Genomic DNA, 19,982 nt, shown 5'->3' on the forward strand with positions numbered 1-19,982 from the left:
GTTGCAACATGCCAACTTTTTCCCTATAGTTTCTATTTCAAATGAAGGTTTGCAACCCATGGCTCAGCAGATATACCTGGACAAACAAAGCACACTTTATCCTTAACAGTGATGTGAACATTCTATTTTTTATGTGAAACAGTCATTATGAGACTATTAACATACCACTGCCTGAAGCTGTGTGGTATGGTTTGGTTTGGCAGCTGGATATTCTTTTGGGAAGAAAAATAGCATTTGGTATATCAGGACTGTAGATAAATGATACCTCAAAAATGGGGCATACCCATATATAAACATACTCCATTTTACTGTCAGATAACAGAAATAATCATAGAATGAGATATATATTTGAAGGGAGCTATGTATGTTATACAGTGAAACTTTCTCCTAACCTCTCCTTGATTAAATATCATCTTATGTTAAGTGGCATGTTTTTATTGGTCCTGTACTAAATTTTTCTCATAAACATTCAAGGCTCAAAGTGGAAAATTTTATGAAACAAAACACTCGTTAATAAATTATCTTATTTTCAATAATCAAGTAGGTACATAACATTAACAACATGTATGATGAATCAGAATTGCTTGAAGAATTAAAATATAAATGTTTTGCTTATTTTTTTATATTTCTGTTATTTCATTTCTACTTTTTCATATTTTTATAGTCTGTCACTACACTACACTATTGTTGCATTTATCCTATATCCCACTCCACTACTACTATACCATTAACAATGATACAGGGCACCAAAATAGAATTCATCCAGAATAATATTTTTTACCTCAAATTATAGTATGTTAATAATGCTACAAATGCCCTATATTAAGTACCATGCAACTGCATTCAGTCTCCAAATGTTAATCTCATCTGTATTTAATTTCTTTAAAATCATTGCAAAATACATGCTGATGTAAAGATTAACAGAGTCTCTCCATCTCATCAAAAGCTGACAACCCATGGCTCAGTAGTAGTGCTATATTGAAGCTATCATAAACTTAGTCATCAAAAAATAAACACTTCTGTAGCAAAATTCCCAGAAATTCAGATTGCTGGCAGGGGGAGTTAATTCAAGAGAGGAATCACATTCTGAAACTTCCAAATGCAATGACTCTCCATATTTTCCTACTCTTTACTTATTAAAATTTACTGATTTCACATCCATACATTTGAATCTATCTAAAATCACACATATCATGACCTTCACAATCCTCAATTTTATAGACACTATCATAATGAATAAGAGTTGAGCCATATGTCAATGTTTATACCACATCCTAAAGTAATGGTATCAACCCGTGCAGCCAAATCCTGCAATAGGGCAAATGTCCCCTCTATTCCATGTGTGAAATTTCAGATGTCTAAGATGAACCTATTATTGAGATATCAACTTTTAAATCTCAACATTCCAAAACAATGGATATTTTTTTAATAAGAGAGGTGATCATTTAATTTGCAGACTGGTGCAAGATCTTATCCTAATTGTCATCATCTGAATCTTCTATGGATTTCTCCTACTCAAAATACTCTCCCTTGAACTTTAGACACTTTTACCACCATCGTACCCACGCATTAAATGCTTCTTGCAAGCCATTTTTCGAAAGACTGCGAAGTGCTTCCATTGTGGCTCTGCAAGCATCGTTGTGTCAGACGCAAAACACTTGCCTTTCAGAGCTTTCTTCAGATGTGTAAACAGGAAGAAATCACAGGAGCTAAGTCTGGTAAATGAGGGGGATGTGCCAGAACCTCAGCACCTATGGCAGTGATCACTAACTGCACAATTAGCCGTATATGGCCTAGCATTGTCTTGATGGAGAAACCACTTCACACTAGAAAGTTCAGTCACACCAGAATATGACCGTCCTACCAAGACACTCATTACCTTACACTTCGTTAGCTCTAACTGTTTCTGATGCATTTAAGCCCCATCTGACACAGTAACAAATCACACATTGCTGGTCAATTTGTATGTCTGACATGATACTTGCTTCAAAACGATTGTCAGTGATACACAGCTAAAAAAAACTCTCTTCATGCAACACTAGCTCGACAAGTACTGGCATGTGCACATAGAGTCTGCTTAGTAGAGAGCAGGGAGAGCACCTCCAGCAGCAGTTATGAAAAGTTCATGCATAAACATAAAATCTTGCCAGTCTGCAAATTAAATGATCACCCCATGAACAATCACAAATGATATACAGGTATCTCTCATTGATTATGACCTTTCTCAATCATGATTTTGCATATTCAATTTCATTTTTACTCCATAGTTTTACAAATAGCAGTTTTTCTTATTTGTGGAAAATACAGCAAGTTAATATAGGACAAATTATTTGATGAGCTGAGGTAAAAATATTTCATATACCAGTAAAATTCTATTTGTTACTTTTATAAATACTGTAACTAATGTTCATATAATATGCTCATTGTGAAATTAAAAAAGTATACTGAGAATGCATATAAAATTATTTTTAATATACAAATAAAAAAAAGAACTGTATGAAAATGAATAGCGTAATAACAGTAAATTAAAGAACTTAGTAACTCTTCAGTAATAAAGTGATGTGTACCATAAGTAACGAAACCAATAATTACTATTTTTAGCTTCAGATGTGCAATTATTCTAAGCAGTACAAATGTTTTAAAATAACAGGGTACCCTCCAGTATGAAGAATAAATTTTTTTGGTTAAAATATTACCTCCACTGCATTTCAATTACTTTTTTGGCACCAGGGGCATTCCTAGGGTATGTGCCACCCAGTTGCCAATTGCAATTTGGTGCCTCCCTTTAAAATTTCCTTCATACGTATACATAAGTTTCAGGTTTTAAAGTGGCCCTTGAATGTTGGTGCCCGGGTGCAGTGCACCATCAGGACAGCTCACCCCTGTTTGGAACATTGTAACCTTAGAAATTAATACAGAAAATAAATTTCAAAACAAACAAGCATCACCTCCTCGGTATCTATCTTTACCATCAACTTCTGTCATCCCCAATGTGCCAAGTTCCATATAAGATACCTATTTCTCACTTTATTCTTGGCCATTAGTGAGTTTAATTCTCATCATTAGAATATAATTGAAAACGGTTCTTGTGCTCATATCTTGGAAGCAACTGACATTAATCCTTCCAAAACTGCTGGAAAGGTTTTAGAATTCTCACAGTCAACATAACTATAAAAAAAAAAAAGCAGGGCCACCAGGAAAAACAACCATGTACATGGGCTTCCCAATGCCACTTGCATGCTCCTGAGCAGAGTAGCATTCTCAAACATTGGTGTTTATTGCATGTTTTTTTTTTTTTTTTGTATAAACCATTTATGGTCCTGGCGTAATGTATGCAGACATTGGCATGCATATTGCAAGATCAAGCCTACATTCTAACACAAAATATGCACAGCATTTTTGTCATATTTGTAAATTTTCATGATGGTTTACTTGTGATAAAACAGTTACAATTAAGTTGTAAATTCCTCTGGACACAGTGGTCATAAAAATATTAACGAAAATTTATTTATTTATTTAACATTTTTCCTAGTTTTATAAAAAATAGTGCAATATACAATAGTGTAATACATGAACAAAGTGCTACAGTATTTGTATTACATAGCTATAAGAAAAGAAATCTTAACCGTATTCAAAAGTTATAGCTTGAATTTTGAATAGAAAAACCATGAAAAACTTATCTTGAAAGGAACTGTGAGTTGCTACTGCAACAGAGAAAAGGTGTGAATAGAATAAATTTTGAGTATGAAAGAGCCAAAAAATATATGGAGGTCAAAATAACTGTGATGCCAGCCAGTGGATTACAGTACAGAATCATAAAATTAATAAGAATGGAAAAACAAAAAAAAAGAAAACATAATGTAACCTTATAGAAGAAAAGAAATTTAGGTTTCTGAAAGAGTAAACTCTAACTTTCATGAGTTAATGCTACTAAATGCAGATATTAAGCTAATTTTCCATGATTAATCTACATGTTATCAATCTTAGAATGCAATATCTCTCACATTTTCCTAGGTCAATATTAAATGTATTAACGTTGCTTATCTGTTAAAAAAATTATCAGAACTGAAAAATGGGAAAAATGGAGAGCAACAATGCCTACTATCTTTATCAGTGGACAAAAGCTGATTCAAAGGGAAGATGATAGCACCTAAAACAGCTGTCATACCTGGCTAGCTTATAAACCATTTCAACTGGATACAATAAATTTATTACACACAATGCCTGAAATTTTATTATTTTATTAATCTGCAAAATATACAAGAGTTCGATTTGAAACAGAACTAGCACAAACCTTGCATAATTCAGAAGGCCAAACTGTTCCCAAACTTTTTCTCAACAACCTTAAATTTTAATCTCCCAATGCTCAAACTTATGATAAAATTTAAATATGTTTATAAATAAATAAATATTCATACATTTATGATATATATATATATATATATATAAACTATTAGCTGTTAATATTAATAATTAATAAAGATATACATGCACACAGATGGTAAACTCTTTAAAATCTGGCACCTTCGTGGATTCAGAGGTGTCAGATTTTAAATCTTAAAATTTTTCTTATTTTAAAGAGGTATACCTAGTGATTGAACGGTTTTCGAGAAGCACATTTCAATGAATATTAAGTACTAACAACTAAACTTATTTACAAGTGTAAAATTTATAATGACTAAAAGGTAGTGGTTATGATTACAAATGTATACAACAGTTCAATTTGTTAAATGTACACAAATGGCAATAAACAAAAACAAAGTCACATCAAATATTGTAATGCACTGTAATGTCAATTTAAAATGCATGTTTAGTACAGTATCTGAGGGAATATCAGTAAATATGTTTCAGCAAAAAAACACAGTATTAGAGAATAAGAAAAAAGGCAATTCTTAACCATAACAAGATGATGAGCAACTTTATCAATTTGCATGACATTTTTATTTTAACAATATACTATGCAAAAACTCAATCAATTTCTTGATGTAATGACAAAGATTGCCAAATTTCATTTTTGTTTCCAGTGTAGCTCATCAGCTGCGCAACAAGTTACAATGGAAACAAAAATGAAATTTGGCAATCTTTGTCATTACATCAAGAAATTGATTGAGTTTTTGCATAGTATATTGTTAAAATAAAAATGTCATGCAAATTGATAAAGTTGCTCATCATCTTGTTATGGTTAAGAATTGCCTTTTTTCTTATTCTCTAATACTGTGTTTCTCTGCTATATAATCATATAGCAGAGAGAGAAAAATAACAGATGGCTCAAGGTTGCCCATATACCCTCTCTTCCATTGCACTAGTATGTACTGGAAAGTCAAGTGAGTACCATTGATCCACCAGTTCTTTTTCTCCATACTTTAGTTATGATGGTCACAAAAACCTTGGTTGTGCAGAGTTAAATCTACTATTTGTGCATATCAGTAAGCCACTGTTATGGAAAAGATTACCCATAGATTTATTGAAGCATATATTTTTACAACTATTCTCACACTAAACGTTTTGTTAGAACTAGGGCAGTAATTGATCATCTTTGAACCTCTACTTTCGTTCTTGTTAATGAAAACATTCTTGGCAAATGCTTTCACAGTAGTTCATCTTGCGAAGATCCAAGAATTTCACCTCTAGCATTGCAATACAAATACTCTTGTATATCTCTTAATCATTACCTCGTGTTCCAAAACCAACAAAATAGATCCAAGGTCCAATTCCATTATAACACACTGCCACAAAATAAAATTGGGATCCTATTCCATTATTCCACACTGCCCTTCCACTGTCCCCAGTGGAAGAGGGGTGTGGCAAAAATATTACTGTGAAACATTAATGTAAAAACCACATTCTTCAGTTGCCAATAGTAGCAGTATTAATGGCAAATTATGCAAGAAGGCAAGCTTATATAGCATCAGCCAAAAAAAAAACAGTTCACCATCCATGCCCTGCAAGAATTTGTCTAGTTCTCCCTTGAATTCATTCAGCCCATCCACCACAACAACAAATGGAAGCCTGCTCCAACAATAAAATTGGTGATTGTTGGAGCAGGCTTCATTCGCCAACATGAATTTATGCTCCCTCATTTGTGTAGTCTCAGCAAGTGGAAGAATACCATTAACATTCAACTTACTCATTCAGGGGTTTAAACACATCAATCAGATCTCCTCGCAGGTGTCCGGTCTCGAGATGCTGCAATTTGCAGAACTGAAGCTGTTGTAAGAGCACCCTTTTGTTCCCTTTACCAATCTGGTTGCCCTTCTCTGCACCCATTCCAGCAGATCTACATCCTTTCTAAAGTGAGGCCTCCAGACCTGTACACATTACTCAAGATGTGGCCTAACCATGGCCTTATACAAAGGGATAATCACCTCCTTATCCCTGCTAGCAAAGTTTCTGTATGTCATTGACAAAATCCCATGAGCTGTCCTGCCACATCGGCACTGCTCAGATAACTTCATATTTGACTGCACAATTATCCCCAAGATCTTTTTCATTCTCCACTATCTGAGTGTAGTACTACACAGTTGATAAGTTACTCTGGGGTTACTGCTACCCATGTGCAGTACCTTGCATTTCTCAATGTTAAATGTCAACTGCCATTTCTCAGCCAATCAAACCAATTTTCCTAGATCTTGTTGCAGTACTTCACCTTGATGACTGCCATTAACAACCCTGGCAACATTTGTATCATTTGCAAACTTAGACATTAAGCCTGATATACCTTCATCAATATCAGTGATAAATATTGAAAACAACAATGGACTAAACTCTGGGAACTCCACTAATAGCATTAGTCCACAAAGAGCAGTGCCCATTGATAACCAGTCTGTCTTTTTTCATTTAACGGTTCCTTTATCCCTAGCAGTAACTTGCTTTTAATGACACATTGCCTCAGTTTATACAGCACTCTTTTACGTGAAACAGTATGAAAAGCCTTCCTGAAATCAAAGTACAATGTATATGATGTCAAAATTATTTTTTGGATCCAGTTCCTTGGTCCCTGCATCATAGTAACCTATCAAATTGGCTAGACAAGACAGCTCCTTGACCAATTCACACTGTAATTGCAGTATGATTGCATGCCTGTCCAAATGGTCCTGAATTACTTCTTTAACCAGTGATTCCATTGTTTCCCCTGGAACAGAAGTTAAGCTAACAGGTCCTGTAATTACTCATGTTGCCTTTTGATTCCCTTTATGAATTGTGGATATATTTGCACTTCTCCAGTCCATAGAGACCTCCCTTGAATCCAAGGATGCTCTCATAATTATGACTAAGGGCAGGGCCAGATTAAGGATGAAATAGGCCCATGGCCATATTTAAATTTGAGGCCCCTTTAATATATACATATATTGCACATACATATAAATACAAATACTACATAGGTTTTTATATTTATATTGTGAATAATAATTCCTTGATAAAAATATAAAATAAAAAGTGAAAAATGTTTTATGTTTTTTTCTGTATGTCATACTTGAAAAATAAGTAATAATAAAAACAATTTTAATAGAAACTTTTAAACTTATTTATTGTACAATAAAAAGGTATAAGAATAAAATTTAAACACTTAAGTTAAGTTCAAGTATGCTTTTATATTACACGTTTTCTTGGTTTATTATTATTATTAGAAATATTTATCACTACTTAAGAAAATATTTACACTGAAAATGAGGCCCCTCTTTGGGTTAGGCCCCTGGCCATGGCCGGTTTGGCTGTAGCGTTAACATGGCCCTGGCTAAGGGTTTGCTTACCTACTTTGTTATTTGGTTTTTAGGAGCATTAGCAACTAAGGCCATATTGCTCCAGGGATATGCGGTGGTCGTTCCCTGACCTATCCGCATCCACAATATTTGGTGGTCATGGGCTCGAACCCCAGTCTAATTAAGAAGCGTGTGCTATGCACTGCTGCTCCTGCCCACCTGGCTACAGAGGCACCTTACCTACTTTGCTGCCTCCCTTAATATAAATGGATTTATTTCATTTGCCCCAGGTGCCTTTTTGATTTCCATCTAAACAATTTCTCCTCCACTTTTCTTTCAGTTATCACAAAATTGTTTTATTTCCTCTTTAGAATTTGATAAGGTTCTGGCAGCGCTTTCCCTAAAGAATTCCTCATGTGTGAATGCAGATGCAAAGTACTATTTAGTTTGTCAGCAACTTGAGCAAGGACATTAGCATTAGTAGAGGCATATGATGCAAGAAAGCAAGCTTATGCAGCATCAGCCAAAAAAAAAAAAAAAAACTCCCATTTCACCCCTTCGTTTGTTCGAAATACCTGTCCAGCTGAGCCTTAAATTTATTTAGGCTATCAACTTCCACAACAAGGGATGAAAGTCTGTTCCACCAACCAACTATCCACTGGCTAAAGGCAAATTTCCGCACATCTATCCCTATCCTACATCTAGCTCACAGACATCAAGTGACCCAATGTAATGCAACCCCTTCCTTCTCCAGTTAATATAAGCATAGGAGTCTTTGCTGTTTTTCTTTGCATTCTTTGTCAAAGACTTCTCATAATCTGCCTTAGCTTGCCTAATCTCCTTTATAACTTGATTACAAACTAATTTATATATACCATACGCTTCTGTATCAACTGATAATTTATATGAATCCCATGCACTTTTCCTCTCTGCCACGGGTCTCAATAGTTCATCTGCCATCCATTTAGGTCTAAGCCTTGAACGGTATTTCTTTGTTGGTATGGAAGGCCTAGTAGCTTCTTTGATTACTTCCTATTTAGAATTTGCCGTTGGTGACATCATTAGTTACTTCCACTGCACACAATTTAAAACTGTCTAAGACCTCTGTAGTTACCCTTACAAAAGCAAAAGCCTTTCACTTTATGCTTGACAGTATTGTCTTTAATTATAAATTCCACACTGGTATACTGTGATTGCTGACACCCAGTGGGTCTTTTACCTGCAAATACTTAATGCATAAAGAATCACTGCTGATAAGCAGATCAAGAGTATTGCTTCCTCTTGTTGCCTCTCTAACATGCTGCTGTAGAAAACAGTAATCCAAGAAATCCACAAAAGTCTCTAGTGTGAGTGACCAATCTTAAAATTCCAGTCAACATCTGAAAAGTTAAAATCCCCCATTATGAGACATTTCGATTTACTGGTCCACTCTATGTCCCTGTACAGCTGTTTGGTATATACATCATAGTCATTAGGCCTATAACACACTCCTACCCTCAATTTTGTTTTCCCAGTGCTTATATCGCACAACAAACTGATTCAAAGTTGCACTCATGCCAATTGGATACCTTAGATTTAATATTCTTCCTAAGAGCATAATCCCTCTGCCTCTCATTTCCTGTCTATCCTTCCTGTATATATTGTACTTCCCATATTCAAATTCCGCATTATGTCTGAGTGATACCTCATCTCCGTTATTCCTACAATGTCTGCATTCATTGACTTTTCAAATTCATTAAAATTGCCTATACTCAATTTTTTTACCAGACCTTTAAAACAATCATATTAATAAAAAAGGTAAAGTGCAGCCATTATCAACCCACTGCAGGATGGAAGCCTCCTCAACAATTCATGCTGAGGGAAATCTGCCACGCTGGTCCAGTGCCGGTTGGCAGATCGACCGTATTCGGTAGTCAGGGACTTGAACCCCGGTCTACTCAAAGAACGTGTGCTACTGCACTCCTGCTCCTGACCACTCGGCTACAGAGGCCAATCATATTAGTATTTAGTATTAATAGCAGAAAAAAATTGGCTGATGCTGTAAAAGCAAGCTTATTATTATAATTACTATTAGCCACATGGTGCAAGGAAAAGCCTGAGGCTTATGCTGAACCAGCCAAAAAACTTTAAATTACCCTGAGAGAGAGAGAGAGAGAAGTAGAAGGGAATCATCAAGAAAGAGAAGAATGATGATATCCAGCTCATGACCCTGTATTAACAGGAAAAAAAACCTGTCTAGTTCGTCCTTAGCTTTATTCAAACTATATACTTTCAGAACACCAGATGGAAATTTCTTCCAACAATGAACTTACTAGCTGAAAGCAAATTCTGACACATCTATCCTGCAACTATTCTTCCTCAATTTAAATTTATGTTCCCTCATGTGTATTGTCTGAAAAAGGGGAAGGATGCCATCAGCACTGAGCTAACTCGATCTATTCAAAGCCTTAAATCAATTCAGCTGCCCACGTCAATGCCAGAGCTTGCACTTGATCATCAGGCAACACAGTAGCAACCCCAAGGCAGAATGCTCTTTTTTCACAGGAGCCATTTGTTGTTGGTGACTATTGTAAGGAAATGGAAAATATATAGTGCTAAAAGGAGAGCTGGAATAAGAACAGGGTGTGCCTGCCAAGTGCAAAATTTGATGATGCTGAAGTGCATATATCATTTTTTAAGGGCACAAAAGGAGATATGTTGGCATAAATGACATTAAAATTAGGAGATCTGCAGATTTAACAAGTACAGGGCAAAATAACAAGTACAGAAGGTTGCAAAATGTGGTTAAATTTGGAAGTGTCGGCAATTCTGCCCAGCCACAATAGGAGGGATTATATGATGAGAGCCTTATCAATCATTTGGCTCTGGAGAAACTCTGCAAGGCTCATGGGGTAAAATTTTTCTCAGCATGGTCTGTGCTTTTTAACAGAAGAGATTGCTTCAGGGATAGGATACACTTAAACAAAAAAAGGGTACAGGAATATTTGCTGATACTAGCAAGGCAGCATTAGGTGGGTCAGAAAGCTGCTAGCTTGGGGGGATACACATACTAATACATTAACAATATCCGCAAGCAGAGGAGAAAGTGATCGTGCACTGCTTCTATTAGAAAGAAAGATGCTAGAGATTTCAAGGACTGCTGGAGGTCATCATGAAACAGTTGAATACATGATCTGTGTTAGGATAACTAAGCATAAGAACCGGTGCGTGCATACTTGTATGTAAACCAATGCTAGGATTATAGTAAATAAATTTAATGAATTTAAAGTGCTGCTCAAGACATCAAATACAGATAAAAAGGAATGAAGAATTTGAATATGGGGAGTACAATGTATACAGAAAGGCCAGACAGGGTAGGCAGTACATCCAGTTGACATCAGTGGCCAATGCAACACTGAGTCAGTTTCGTGTGAGATAAGCACTGGGGAAGCAAAAATAAGAGTAGGTGAATATTATAGGCCTAATGACTCTGATGAGTACAATGAACAGCTATACAGAGAAATAGAGTGGGCTAGAAAATCAGAATATCTTATAATGGGAGATTTTAACTTTCCAGATGTTGACTGGAACTCATAGATTGGTAACTCACAGACTAGCAAGACGTTTGTGGATTTATTGGATGACTGTTTCCTACACAGCGTTAGAGAGGCAATGAGCAGTAATACTCTTGGTCTAATTATCAGTAGTGATTATTCATCAATTAAGAATCTGCAGATAAAAGAACCAGTAGGTGGCAGTTATCACTGTGTATTGATCTGGGATTTACTTAAAGATGTAACTATGATCAGAGGTAAAAGGAGGGGTTTTTGCATTTGTAAAGGTGACTACAGTGGTCTCTGACAGTTTATAAATTCTATACAGTGGGACCAACTAATGATGATACCATCAACAAATTCTAAATTAGAAGCATTCAAAGAAGTAATCATAGAAGCTACTAGGCTTTTTTAATACTAATTAAGATGTCGATCCACTGGTGATATTCTGGCTTATGTTATCCATCTATGGACAAACTCAATGGAAAAGTTCGGTGAAACACAAGCAGTTGCTTTACATCTCAAAGGTTTTCGATCATGTTTGGCATAAAGGTCTTCGAAACAAGCTTCCATCTTATGGTTTACCAACTGTTTTTTAAGGCTGCCATAGCCTAGTGGTCAGATGCTTGGGTGCATAAGTACACATGCCTTGAGTGACAGGGGGTTCAAGCCCATGACTGCTGAATATGGTGCTGTTTCTTGTATTCTGTCTATCTTGTGAACTCCTCTGACCATTTGGTTGTCCCGGAGTATAAACAGAAAAATTTAACCCCAGGGGTTCATATCTCGTAAGTATGGGCTTGGCACACCCAGGGTCCTCAGCTGGATATCATCTTTCTTCTCTTTCTTGGTGATTTCCTTCTCTCTCTCTCTCTCTCTCTCTCTCTCTCTCTCTCTCTCTCTCTCTCTCTCTCTCTCTCTCTCACACACACACACACACAGGGTAACTCAGAAATTTTTTTTGGCTGGTACAGCATAAGCCGTTGTTGTTATTTGGCTTTTAGGAGCATTAGCAACTAAGGCCCTATTACTCCGGGAATATGCGGTGGTCATTCCCTGACCTTTCCGCATCCTCCGTATTTGGTGGTGACGGGCTCGAACCCCGGTCTAATCAAGAAGCATGTGCTACGCACCGCCGCTCCTTCCCACCTGGCTACGGAGGTGCCAAAGCATAAGCCTCAGGCTTCCTTGCACCATATGGTTAATGCTAATAATAATAAAGAAATACTCTTCAATATATAGGCCTAAATGGATGTCAGATGCTGATGAAACTTGTGACAGAAGAAAAATGCATGGGATGCATATAAATTATTGGGTGACACAGAAGGCTACGGTAAATATAAACTAATCTGTAATCAAGTCACAAAGGAGGTCAGGCAAGCAAAGGCAGATTATGAGAAATCTTTGGCAAAGGATGCAAAGAAAAACAGCAAAGATTTCTTCACTGATGTAAATACTAGAAGTAAGGAGATGAATCATATTGGTCCACTTATTATCAATGGTTTAACTGTTGATGATCCAGCTCAGGTTGCTGACAAACTGAATGAGTATTTTCATCTACATTCACACGAGGAATTCTTTAGGGAAGGGGATACTGGAAGTTTATCAAACTCTAACAGGGAGGTAAATAATTTTGTAATAACTAAGAGAAAAGTGGAAGAGAAAGTGTTGAAGTTAATCCCCATTCACAAAAGGGGATCAAAGGGTGACATGAATAATTACAGACCTGTTAGTTTAACTTCTGTTCCAGGGAATATAATGGAATCACTGCTAAAAGAAGTAATACAGGGTCATCTAAATAAGACTGCAATTATACTTCAGACAGTATGGGTTTATTAAGGAAAATTCTTGTTTGACCAATTTGGTTTGATACTACGATGTGGTCACAAAGGAACTGGATGCAAAAAGTAATTTTAATATCATATATTTGGATTTCAGGACAGCTTTTGATGCTGTTGCACATAAAAGACAGGTGTACAAATTGGAGCAGTGTGGAATTAAGGGAAAGTTGCTGCTACAGATAAATGGATGGTTGAACAGGAGAAGACAGAGAGTGGTTATCAATGGGCATTGCTCTTCATGGACTAATATTATTAGTGGAGTCCCCCCCCCCCCAGTTTGGTCTGTGCTGATTGTTGTCTTCTATATTTATCAATGATATTGATGAAGGCATATTACGATTAATGTCCAAGTTTGCAGAAGATACAAAGGTTGGTAGGGTGGTTAATGATAGTATGCTACTGCAACAGAATCTAGAAAAGTTAAGCAGATAAGCTGAGAAATGGAAATTGAAGTTTAACATTGAAAAAAACAAAGTACTGCATATGGATAGCAGTAATCCCAGAGTAAATTATCAATTGTGTGGTACTACACTCAGGTTAGGGGAAAATGAAAAAGATCTGGGGGTAATTGTGCAGTGAGATATGAAGTTCTCTGAGCAATGCAGATAAGCTGCCAAGGAAGCTCATGAGGTTTTGTCAATGATATACAGTAATTTTGCTAGCAAGGATAAGGAGATGATTATCCCATTGTATAAGGTGATGGTCAGGCCCCATCTTGAGTTCAGCATAGAGGTCTTGAGAGCTTCATTTTAGTAAGGATGTGGAGCTGCTGGAATGAGTACAGAGAAGGGCAACGAGATTGGTGAGGGGAACAAAGGGGTACTCTTAACAAGGCAGGCTTCAGTTCTGCTAATTGCAACATCTGGAGATTAGGCATATGCAAGGTGATCTGACTGAGTTGTTTATGACTTTGAATGGACTCAATGTTGATGGGATTCTTCCTCTTTCTCAGTCCACAAACATGATGGGGAACAAACTGAAACTGAGGAAGGACCGTTGCAAAATAGATGTGTGGAAGTTTGCCTTTAGCTAGCGGGCGGTTGATTACTGGAACAAATTTTCATCTGTTGATGTTGAAGTTGATAGCTTAAGTACATTCAAGGAAGAATCACACAAAGTATTGGAGGGAATGAATAGGTGGGAGGAGTAGGGTTTTTTGTATTTTTGGCTGATGCTGTATAAACTTGCTTTCGTGCATTATTTGCCACTGCTAATGCTAAATACCTCAATCAGATCTACTTGCAGATGCCTAGTTTCCAGCCTCTCCAATTTGTAAAACTGGAGCCATTCTTGGTAAGAGTATCCTTCTGTTCCTCTCACTAATCTCATTGCTCTTTTCTGCACTCAACAGAACCACATTCTTATTAAAATGAGGCTTCCAGACCTGTATACAATGCTCAAGATATAGCCTAACCACTGCCTTATACAACAGGTTAATCACCTATTTATCCCTCCTGGAAAAATTCTTGTATATCATATCATTGACAAAACCCCATGAGCTTTCCTAGCATCCTGTCTGCAGTGTTCAGAGAACTTCACATCTGAATGAACAATTAACCCCAAGTCTTCTTCATCCTCCACTACACTCAGTGTGATATCACACAGTTGTTATGTCATTCTGGGATTATTGGTACCCATATGCAGTGCCTTGCCTTTGTCAAAGTTAAACTTCAATTGCCACTTCTGAGATCATCTGTCCAATTTTTCCAGATCTTGTTGCAGTAGCATATCGCCCTGCCAACTTTTGTATCATCTGCAACCTAGGACATTAAATATCAAAAACAATGGGCACAGCACTGAACTCTGGGTAACCCCACTAATAACATTAGTCCAAGATGAGCAGTGCCTACTGATAACCACACTGTCTTCTCCCACACAGATCCATCCCTTTAACCACAGTAGTAACTTGCCACAATGCTCCAATTTGTACGGAAATCTTTTATGTGCAACAGTATCAAAAGCTTTTCTGAAATTTAATTATATGTTGTCACATTATTTTTTGCATCCAGTTCCTCTGTGTCCAGGGCCAAATTTATTGGCAAGGCTCTCATCTGTACTTTGCCTATCGTGTCTGATCTGAATTGGAGACAATTTTAAATTTAATCCTAACCTTGCTACTTTTTCCTCAATAGTACCAATGTGTACAACCTTATCTTTTGTGTGCTTAAAAGATAACTGCTCTATGTCATTAAGTTTAGCCCCTGGTAGACATACCTTAGTCCTATTCTACCTGTCCATTTTGCACAATATATTTCCCATTTCCCTGACAATAGAGTCACAAACTATAGCTACTTCTTGTGGGACCCAGAGGCAGACTGGCCATAAGATTTACCGGGGAAAACCCGGTGGGTCAGAGGCCTGTGTGATTTTCAATATTACACTCTAAACTCCAATAAATTCTATTTGTTTTCTTCGGTAAGAATTTTTGACCCAGTCCACCTCTGGTGGGACCACAACTCTGTTCTTCAAGCCCTCATACAAGCCTCAATATTACTTTTGTAGGTATATACATCTGATCAGTTGTAATTCTATGAACAGTCAACTATTCAGGAACAGACAGTTTACTCGAGTAATAAAAAATATAAGTTTAGCACAAAAACTCCTCTCAACTCCACTCTACAGCCTTTGAGTACAAAAGGGTTAAACTCCAGATTATGGGTACACCTGCGGAGGAAGTGGCTTCTTTTGTTGAATCCATCCCAAATTAATGGCATAAACTAACCTAACCTTTTTTTCACTAGACAAAAATGAAAGTCTACTAAGAAACCCACACTTCTTTTGCTTGAATCTGTCCCAAATTTGGCCAATGTGGTGATAAGGTGTACGCATGATCTGGAGTTCAGCCCATATTAAACTATCAATTTGTTCTAAATATATTATTTTTGTACTTCTTTTAAACCTTATAAATAGTCAGACGAATAACAGTCACCCATTCAAGTAAAGATTATTCCTTGATAGTGTAAACGTCACATAACTTCGTAATCGAAGTCTGTTAATTATTCAATAATATCATATATAAGAATTTACACACATTTTATACTAACAGTAAATGTTTCAACAGGCACTGTCAAATTGGTAATTATATATTTTAGAAACAAATAACAAAAATATGATATGCTGTAAAAGAAAGACCACTTGTAGACGTTTTTCTCTTAAAGCACGAATTTATCTATTGATAGAGAAGTTCGTGCTTAAAGAATATAATGTTTTGTATTTAATGGAAGAAACACCTTTCCTTCGAATTACATTTTCAGACTCCAGTTTCATCGATTATTAGGCAAATATACTCCCTGGCATCACGTGCACGAAAATGTTTAGGTGTGCACACCCCAAACATGCGGCGTTTACAAGCAAGCAAGCAAGAGAGAGAGAGAGAGAGATGCGGAACATCATGCATTACGTAAAGATGAAGTCCATTCGGTGATTTCCCTCCTAGAAGTCTTTTCCTTTCTGATTCCAACTGCGCGTCTGTCTAGAGATAACAGGAGACCAAATAACGCCAAACAAGAACAGAGACGATCAAATGATGCGGATATACTCATCTTTATGTTTTGATATTCTATAATTCGAAGAACCGGCATATAAAGTAAATAAATAAACAACCTAGTTCACGCCTATAAAACTTTTATCTTTTTTTGCTTTGCTTCCCATGTGATCCATGCCACAATTTTAAACGATGCAAAAGGGCCCTATAATAACAGAAGTATACATTGATCACAGAAAAAAAATTTTATAATATAATTTTTTGTGAAAAATTTTAGAATTGTCATACAACATATAAAATTCTAGAACTATTTACCTTTGATTAAAAAAAATATCAGCGTTGTTTGTAGTTAAAGTACACACCTCCGGAACACACCTCCAAAAAGGGTTGTGTCCACCCACACTGCAGGAAGACAACTACACTATTTTAAAGGAAATATAAATGAAAAATAGAGGAAAAATGCACTGAAAACCTTATTTACTTACGTAAATTAATAAATTTTCAGGCGTTGTCTGCCTCCACTTGTATTCAACAAATAAAAAAAATTTTTAAAAATTGACTTCTAATTTAATTCCATGTTCCCACTGGATGAGCAAGGAGAGTAACACTTCCCGATGGTGTAGGCGGAAGAGATAAGGGTTCTCACGAAACGCGGTTTGGTTCGGAGTTCGCCGTGCCGGAGTTACGTCTGAACGTTCATCATTTATACTTCTATCTTCTTGCTTCCATCTTTGATGGTAGCTGGATTTAAATGAAAATTATTTACAAAGTGTCTGGTCAGCATATATATATATTTATATATACGTATAAAATCCTCCTCATGAAGAGCGAAATAACATTCCTAAAAACACAATATACAAACTTGATACATCAGAAACACCGAACGTATACCAACAACACAAACTGCGCTCATGACAGCTGACTAGTTGTAGTAAAATTACAGTTTCTCTGTGCATTGGTTGTCAACGTCACGTTGCGCCATCTATCATAAATAAGTGCAGGTGTCCTTGAAAATGTTTCAAACTGACAGGTGATTTTCACCACAATTAATGTACGAGTTTCATAAATGATTGCAAAAATTTTATCTGCGGCTATACATCTTATTAAAATGATTACATTTCGATGAAATATGGAGACGAATTCATTTCAACAAAGACAAAGATACTCCTGTATAAACAAAACGTTCTCTGTTCGATTAGCAAATACAGTAGAGGCAGGAGCAGGATTTTCACACTTATTAGTAATGTACTGGTCTCATAAACACTAAATTTAAATGCCAGCTAACTCAATATCTAGTAATAATATCTAACTAAAGTGATTAAAATTTGGTGCAATATGTAGACATATTCGTCTCAACATTTAAATTTGTGAGACAAAAATTCATCTGTATCAAGAAAACATTTGGTGTTCTGTTTACCAATTAGTAAAATCAAGTCTTCTGTTCACCAATTAGCATATACAATAGAGGCACGAACTTTTGACAGATCAGGGACAAATCCCATTCGTGAGACCAAATTGTGTATTGATTTTGGCTTGGAGAAATTAAATTAAGCAAAAATCAAAAATATGATTTATGGATTTTGCTTGATGTTTCAAGACAAAGTTGGACAGTCTGGAGAGATTTTTCCCAGAATATACTATTAAGTTTTAACATAATTTTATTAACCTAATCTGAAAATCGACCCAGAGGAACTATACTGGCAAGATAAATGGGAAGGAAATATTAGGGAATATCTAGTGGCAGGTTCAAATATGAATTTTGAAACAGGAACAGAGTAATCGTCAATCAACTTCCTTTCAGATGAAAAGAAATGTAATTTTTTTTTTTTTACTTTAATTAACCTAATGATTAAATTGTTGGTTTATGATAAGAATAATAATTTAATTATCTTATAATAACTTATAATAGTCGTGTTATTTGTTTTATGATTTCTTAAATTTTGTAAATAAGGTGTTTTTGTTTCCTTCTAACTGCATTTTCAGACTTCCACTTTCATCAAATATTAAGCAAATATACTCCCTAACGTTACATTACGTGCACGAAAATGTTTAGGTGTGCACCCCCCAAAGAACATGCACTCCTCTCACCAACAAGAAAGAAATGGCTATCTACCTGATTGACATAGCGGTGCCTAACACAAGTTTGCCAAATCTGAAATAATGTAACCCCCCCTCTAGTCAAAAGCTGTTAATGGGCATGTTGAAAGAGAAATAAACAAATAATAATGCTAGTGCAAAAATACCAGATGATTAAAGAAAATCTACCGTATTACAAGTACGACCTCAGGCCGTACTACAAACCCCTACTCACAAACTGTACTGGGACCGTGCTATAATAAAGGACAACACGATCTCCCCACAACAGACCAGACATAGCCTTCACCAACAAGAAGGAAATGGCTATCTACCTGATTAGATTGACATAGCGGTGCCTAACACTAGCAGAAAACCTAGGAGGAAAAGATCAGGAAGTACGCATAAGACAGGAAGTCAAAGAAATGTGGCGTATGGAACAAGTAATGACAAATCCGATCACCGTGTGAACCACCAGCATGGTGCCAAAGAACCTTGCAGTAATAGGTCTCCCAGAGAACACTTACATGGAACTCCAAAAAGACGCGTTTCTGGAGACCTATAGGACAGTAAGACAGTTCCTCGACCAACAGTAATAACAATAATAATAACAGCCAGACACAACCAACCACCCTATGCACTTGGTGCCACTACACGTCACGGAGTGAAAAAAATCTCAAGGAGAAAACATTTTATAATAATAATAATTTTCCCTTCAAATCCGGGAACAAAATGGGTTCGACATAAAAAAAAAAAAAAAAAAGCATGAAAAATAAACATACCATTCTATATTGGCAGAATATTATTAGTAAATAAACGAAATTATTAATTATTCATAATTCATAATTATGCTTATATTGTAATATATTATGAAATATTGCAATATATGAAATTACGCTTATATTATTTAATAAGTTTAATTAATTAATTTTAATACTAATTATATTATAAAATCGAATAAACTAAATACATTACAAAAATAAAATAATTATTATTAAATAGAGTTAGCAGTACTGTCTTCTTAATATTTTCAGTTCTCCAGGATTTAAGCTACTTTAGTTAATGCAATGGCCTTAATACTGACACTGACAGTAGAACAAACTTTGTCTTCACAACGAGTGGCATTAATATAACGCTATTTCCAAGACAAAGATTAACCTGTCATTTATTTAAACGATGGGAATGGCTAAATAGTAGATTAACCTTTTGGCCATGTAATCCCCAGGGCTCACATCTGGTGAGTATGGGCTTGGCACACCCAGGGTCCTGAGCTGGATATCATCATTCTTCTCTTTCTTGGTGATTCCTTTCTACTTCTCTCTCTCTCTCTCAGGGTAATAGGGAATTTTTT

The 19,982-nt window shown here is 36.0% G+C and overlaps 1 protein-coding gene across 3 annotated transcripts in view; it reads right to left on the reverse strand.

Annotated features, from left to right (window-relative positions):
* Nucleotides 1–17,113, reverse strand: part of LOC150082552 (uncharacterized) — a 165,191-nt gene extending 148,078 nt beyond the window's left edge. For all 3 annotated transcript variants that reach the window (XM_090378690.1, XM_090378692.1, XM_090378693.1), the window contains exon 1: nucleotides 17,044–17,113. The gene's annotated coding sequence lies outside the window, so the exon portion shown is untranslated. The remainder of the gene's footprint in view (nucleotides 1–17,043) is intronic.
* Nucleotides 17,114–19,982: the final 2,869 nt, after the last annotated feature.

Source organism: Mastigoproctus giganteus, chromosome 7 (assembly GCF_048544385.1).
Source record: "Mastigoproctus giganteus isolate SK-2022 chromosome 7, ASM4854438v1, whole genome shotgun sequence".
Classification (NCBI taxonomy): Eukaryota; Metazoa; Arthropoda; class Arachnida; order Uropygi; family Thelyphonidae; genus Mastigoproctus; species Mastigoproctus giganteus.